We start from the raw sequence: 7,320 nt of genomic DNA on the forward strand, positions 1-7,320 counted from the left end.
CAAAAAAGCTTTCAGACCTCAAATAATGCAAAGAAAACAAGTTCATATTCATAAAGTTTTAAGAGTTCAGAAATATTCAATATTTGGTGGAATAACTCTGGTTTTTAATCACAGTTTTTTTTTCATGCATTTTGGCATCATGTTCTCCTCCACCAGTCTTACACACTGCTTTTGGATAACTTTATGCTGCTTTACTCCTGGTGTAAAAATTCAAGCAGTTCAGTTTGGTGGTTTGATGGTTTGTGATCATTTATCTTCCTCTTGATTATATTCCAGAGGTTTTCAATTTGGTAAAATCAAAGAAACTCTTTTTCTTTTTATTATTTCTAGTCAGCTGCTCACTCGTTTTTTTTTTTTTAATATTAATATATAAATTGTTCGTAATCATTCTGTAATTGATTGTGTGAACATGATGGGATTTCTCCGGCGGGTTGGGAAGCACATTTTAGTCGCTAAATATTCCCGAGATTGAACCGGATAAACGAAGCCCGCTCTAATTCACCACAACTGATGTGATAATGAAACTCCAGTTTTAATTTCACAGTAAGAGTGAATTATACCTCCTTCCTCGTGTCTAATGATGGAGGAGAATAAGTCAGGAAGTTCTTCATATCAGGCGTGCAAATCCACACCGTTTAAAACATCACTTCTCAAAGCGCTAAATTACACCCTAGTGAAAAATAAAGTAGATTAAAGTATATTAAGCATTATTATACTATAGTGCACTAAAGTGTTCTTGTAGCCACTTTATTAATAATCAGTATATTTAACTTTTAACTGACTTTTTTGTACTTATTGTACTTTAATTGTATAAATATAGTACTAAAATCTTACTTAAATTGCTCAATTTGCTACATGTGCTTAACTGTACTAAAATGGAACTATTTAAAATATACTTAAGTAATATTTAAACATTTGAACACTACTTCATATATGTAACACCATATTTTAAATATGTTTACAATTAAAGTATAATACATTTAAATAATAGAGTATTACAACTGTATCACTATTTATTATACACCAGGTATATTTGAAATGTAAGAATTGATGTTAAATATATGTGATTTATTTACATTAGAGTACAAATATACATGCTTCTTTTTATGTTCCTGTTTTTTGTAAGTAGCACACTTCTAGTATATTCTTCATTGGATATAAAACTATATTTTAATATAGTGTACTGCAATTTTTAGCGTGTTACACATTTACTTTACATTTTATATTTGACATTTAAATGTGTTATTTGAAATACATTTTAATTTTTATATTAATGTAATACCTCCTATATTTATATTTCTTTAAAAAACATTTTATCAAAGTAGTAATTTAATTTACTTTCTAAAAAGTTACATGATACATTGTACTTTAAGTGAACTACTGTAACAGCTGTTTTTAACACCCTTTCCTAAAAATGTACAAAAGTATATTTGGGGAATATATATTTTAGAAGTATATTGTTTAATTGTTTAATTACATTAAACTAAGAATGTACTTCATAGTAGTCTATTTATTTAAAATATACACTATATTGCACTTTTTAAAAAGAATGCAAGGTTTACTTTGAAAAATGTGATTAAAACATAATATTAATGTACTTTAAATATATTTTAAGTAAGTACATAAATTTGTTAGTATTTTTACAGCATACTTAGACATTTCTCAATATATATATATATATATATATATATATATATATATATATATATATATATATTTCTCAATATATGTCAAAATATTTTTTTTTTACATTTTATCAATGTAGTAATTTAATTTACTCTCTAAAACGTTAAATGATACATTGTACTTTAAGTGAACTACTGTAACAGCTGTTTTTAACACCCTTTGCTACAAATGTACAAAAATATATTTGGGAATAAGTATTTTAGAAGTATATTGTTTAATTGTTTAAATACATTAAACTAAGAATATACTTCATAGTAGTCTATTTATTTAAAATATACACTATATTGTACTTTTTAAAAAAGTATGATCAAAGTTTACTTTGAAAAAATTGATTAAAACATAATATTAATGCACTTTAAATATATTTTCAGTAAGTACATACATTTGTTAGTATTTTTACAGCATACTTAGACATTTCTCAATATGTTTTATTATTATTTTTTTAACATTTTATCGATGTAGTAATTTAATTTACTTTCTAAAAGGTTACATGATACATTGTACTTTAAGTGAACTACTGTAACAGCTGTTTTTAACACACTTTCCTAAAAATGTACAAAAGTATATTTGGGGAATATATATTTTAGAAGTATATTGTTTAATTGTTTAAATACATTAAACTAAAAGTGTACTTCATAGTAGTCTATTTATTTAAAACAGACTAGTATATTATACTTTTTAAAAAGTATGATCAAAGTTTACTTTGAAACATTTGATAAACATCATATAAATGTACTTCAAATATATTTTAAGTAAGTACATAAGTTTGTTAGTATTTTTACAGCATACTTAGACATTTCTCAATATGTTTTAAGTACAATTAAGTATATATATATTTTTCACCAGGACAGTAATGCCGCTCGTGCAGATGATTACACACTGCGGTCTAAATTATATTTTAATATACTGTTCTGCAATTTTTAGCGGGTTAGGAATGTCTTTTTTTTATATTTGACATTTAAATGTGTTATTTAACAGCATATTCTATAATTGACTTGTATTTATATTTTCCTAAATATATAATTACACAGAATTGAAATACATTTTAACTGTTATATTAATGTAATACCTCTCTCTCTCTCTCTCTCTCTATATATATATATATATATTTAATCACTTTATGAATGTAGTAATTTAATTTACACTCTAAAAAGTTATATGATACATTGTACTTTAGGTGAACTACTGTAACAGTTGTTGTTTAACACATTTGCTAAAAATGTATAAAAAAGTATATTTGGGAAATATGTATTTTAGAAGTATATTGTTTAATTACATAAAACTATGTATGTACTTCATAGTAGTCTATTTATTTAAGATATACATATATTATTGTACTTTTTAAAAGTATGCAAAGTTTAAGTATATTTTAAGTAAGTACATAAATCTGTTTTTAGACATTTCACAATATGTTTTAAGTACAATTAAGTATAATTTTTTTTAAAAACATTTTATGAATGTAGTAATTTAATTTACTCTCTAAAAAGTGAACCACTGTAACAGCTGTTTTTAACACACTTTGCTAAAAATGTATAAAAGTATATTTGAGAAATATGTATTTTAGAAGTACATTGTTTAATTGTTTAATTACATTAAACCCAAAGTGTACTTCATAGTAGTCTATTAATTTAAAATATACACTATATTGTACTTCATTTGATGAAAACATAATATTAATGTACTTTAAATATATTTTAAATAAGTACATAAATCTGTTTTTAGACATTTTACAATATGTTTTAAGTGCAATTAAGTATATATATATATATATATATATATATATATATATTTTTCACCAGGGCAATAACGCCGCTCATGCAGATGATTACACACTGTGGTTTAAGGTGGTGCCGCCGTGCGACGTGGCACACTCGACGTCGCACACTCACCGTGTCAGGGCCTAATAGTGATGTTAAACTACAGCTATTGTAATTACCGAGCTCCCGGCGGCGTGCGGAGGTGCCGCTCGCGGTGACGGACAGACCCGCCGCCTCACTTAAGCGGCAATTAATCAGAATGTCACCGACTACAAGCATCCTTGCGCTCATTTACCTTAATTGCTAAAGGATATGAAATTTGGAGAGGAAGCGTATTCCCGATAATAAAGATTGACGGCTGCTGTCGGTTAAGGACCCGCGGGCCGGAACGGACGCCCGTGACCTTCGCTGAGGTCAGTCATGTGCATGTGTGTTGAATTATAGGTCGGTCGAGGTGAACGTCCTCAGGGGATCTGCTTAACTTCAGAAGATACGTCCGCCCTCCGGGGGGTTAGCTGATCCCCACTGCACCTGTGTGTGATTCCCCTCCTCAGTAATGCTGCAGCTGTGTGTGTGTGTGTGTGTGTGTGTGTGTGCGGTAAGGATGTACGGTGGATGTTATAGATACTGCAGCCGGTTTTCTGTGAGGTGAGGTCTGGCAAACAAAGCCACACAGCAAGAACTGGAGAGTAGAAATTTCAGAGTTAAACAGTTCAGGGTTGATTTTAGAATTGTATTTGAGATACATGTAGAAAAAACACCCAAAATTATTGGTGTTGTTTGTGCAAAATCATCCATAACTATTGCTGAAACCCTCTCTAACCTCTACATGGGCATTTTACATTTATAACAGTCATTTATTTCCATTTAAATATCCACTATAAAAACTTCTTAATGTCTTAAGAAGAAAAAGTGCAATTCATCACTGATTAAATATTTATATTCATAAAATAGCACTAATATAAATATACTGACCTATTAACTATGTTTTATTTTATATTGGTTATGTGCTAATTATGTGCAAATAGAGTGTATATTGTAATGTCCTGTATGTATGTATAAGTATTATGACAGTGCACACGCATAAAACACGAGCTAGTGGTGTTTTCAGCTCATTCCATCAGTGTTCGGTAGTTTGATAGGTAGTTTGGTAGGTAGTTCAATAGGTAAGTAGTTTGGTAGGTAAGTAGTTTCGTAGGCAAAAAGGTAGTTTGATAGGTAGGTAGTTCGGTGGGTAAATAGTTTGGTAGGCAAAAGGCTAGTTTGATAGGTAAGTAGTTTGGTGGGTAAGTAGTTTGGTAAGTAGGTAGTTCGGTAGGTAGGTAGTTTGGTAGGTAGTTCAGTAGGTAGAAAGTTCAGTAGGTAGGTAGATAGTTTGGTAGATAAATATTCCAGAGGCAGCTCAGTAGATAGGTAGTTTGGTAGATAGTTCAGTATGTAGGTAGGTAGTTCAGTATTTTAGTAGGTAGGTATGTAGTTTGGTAGGTAGTTCAGTAGGTTGGTTCGGAGGTAGGTAGTTTAAGCGGTAGGTAGTTTCATAGGCGGGTAGTTCAGTAGTTTAGTAGGTAAGTATATAGTTTGGTAGGCAGTTCAGTAGGTAGATAGGTAGGTAAGTAGTTCAGTAGGTTGGTTCGGTAGGTAGGTAGTTCAATAGGTAGGGAGTTCAGTAGGTTGGTTCGGAGGTAGGTAGTTTAATCGGTAGGTAGTTTCATAGGCGGGTAGTTCAGTAGTTTAGTAGGTAAGTATATAGTTTGGTAGGCAGTTCAGTATTTTAGTAGGTAAATATGTAGTTTGGTAGGTAGTTCAGTAGGTTGGTTCGGAGGTAGGTAGTTTAAGCGGTAGGTAGTTTCATAGGCGGGTAGTTCAGTAGTTTAGTAGGTAAGTATATAGTTTGGTAGGCAGTTCAGTAGGTAGATAGGTAGGTAAGTAGTTCAGTAGGTTGGTTCGGTAGGTAGGTAGTTCAATAGGTAGGGAGTTCAGTAGGTTGGTTCGGAGGTAGGTAGTTTAATCGGTAGGTAGTTTCATAGGCGGGTAGTTCAGTAGTTTAGTAGGTAAGTATATAGTTTGGTAGGCAGTTCAGTAGGTAGATAGGTAGGTAAGTAGTTCAGTAGGTTGGTTCGGTAGGTAGGTAGTTCAATAGGTAGGGAGTTCAGTAGGTTGGATTGGTAGGTAGGTAGTTCAGTATGTAGGTAGTTCAGTATTTACGTAGGTAGTTCAGTAGGTAGGTAGTTAAGTAAATAGTTTGGTAGATAGGTAGTTCGGTAGGTTGTTGTTTTGGTGGGAAGTTAGTTCGGTAGGTAGGTAATTCAGTTGGTAAGTAGTTTAATATGTAATTAGTTTGGAAGGTACGTAGGTATGTTCATAGGAAGGTAGCTTGGTAAGAAGTCCAATAGGAGGTAGTTTGGTAGGTAGATTGGTACCATAGGTATTTCTGCAGTTTGGTACGTAGGTAGTTAAGTAGGTTGTTCAGTAGTTTGGTAGTTCAGTAGTTAAGTAGGTAGTTTGGTAGGTACTATATTGACCCCAGAGTGAAATTCTACACATAAAGCTGTTTATTAGGTGAGTTTGGATGCAAAAATATAATTCTAGCAAAATTTTACAGAGCACTTTGGGTGACATTTTTGCTTTATTACATTTAAAATGTTGTTTAGTCCAAGACTAAACTTAATCCCTGTCCTAGAATGATCTGAACCAGATTAAAAAGCTGTTGATTCATGCTCAGGGCTGCACTAAATCAGGTCAGGGCAGCAGTATCAGAGTGTGTGAACACTTTTATTTAAGTTTATTGGTTACAGTATTTGCATTAGGGCCAGTAGACCGGGCGGTGTGAAAGGGTTAATCGTGAGTGGATTAAAACGCTCGCACACATCCGTCACCATTCTCTAATCCTCTTACTGCCCACTCCTAATACATTTCTCTATCTTCCCTCACTATCTCCCACCCAACTTACGCATCAGATTAGCTGCCCAGCTTCCACTGTATCACTAAATCACTGTATCAGTACATCACTATATCATATTACAGCCTTATCTAACACTGAGAGACTGGGGAGGTGGGGGGGGTGGGTTTCGCCGTGAGGTCACGGGCAAACAAACAAGATCCCAAACAAACCCCCCCCACCCCCTCCTCCTCCACTGCTCTGTTTTTATATGGTTATGAGAGTTAATCTCTAAAATAGATTATTTATTTATCATCTGCAGATTTATCAGAGGATTACGCTCCCCAGCATTTCTCTGCTCAGAGAGCTTGTTTGTGTGTGTGTGTGTGTATAAATGTGTGTAAGCATTTATTGTTTGTATATATGTATATATGTGTGCAAATGGGTGTGTATGTGTGTGTATAAATGTGTGTATATGAGCTGTTTTTTGTAAAAAAATAAAAAAATAAAACTGCTCCGGTGATCTGGTATAACACTGCTTTAGTCTGGTGTAAAAGTGTGTTTTAAAATAAAGAGATTTTTACACTAATAACAGTCTTTGCAATGTCATATGTTAATTTACAACATGTGTAATAATGTCCTGCAGCCAGTGACCTAGTCTTAGTAAAACACCAAATCCACCGGAGATCCTATTTAAACCTATAGTTACTTACACACAGAGGCGGGTAGTCCAGGTCTAGAAAGTAAAAATCTGCCCATGGTTGGATTTTTACTTTTAACTAGTGGAAACAGAACTGTTTTAAACATACACCTACTGTACCTATCCCAATCATAATTGGCTGGTGGTGTTTTTCCTCCATAGACTAATTCTAACCATTTGTTCCTTAGCTCTGAATTAATGGGTATATCATATAAACACTGATGTGTTATTTGCACAAATAATAAAAATAATAATATTGTTTTGTCGTGTTACAATATGAACGCTCTCTAATAAAGAAT

The sequence above is a fragment of the Astyanax mexicanus genome, chromosome 10, assembly GCF_023375975.1.
Source record: "Astyanax mexicanus isolate ESR-SI-001 chromosome 10, AstMex3_surface, whole genome shotgun sequence".
Lineage (NCBI taxonomy): Eukaryota > Metazoa > Chordata > Actinopteri > Characiformes > Acestrorhamphidae > Astyanax > Astyanax mexicanus.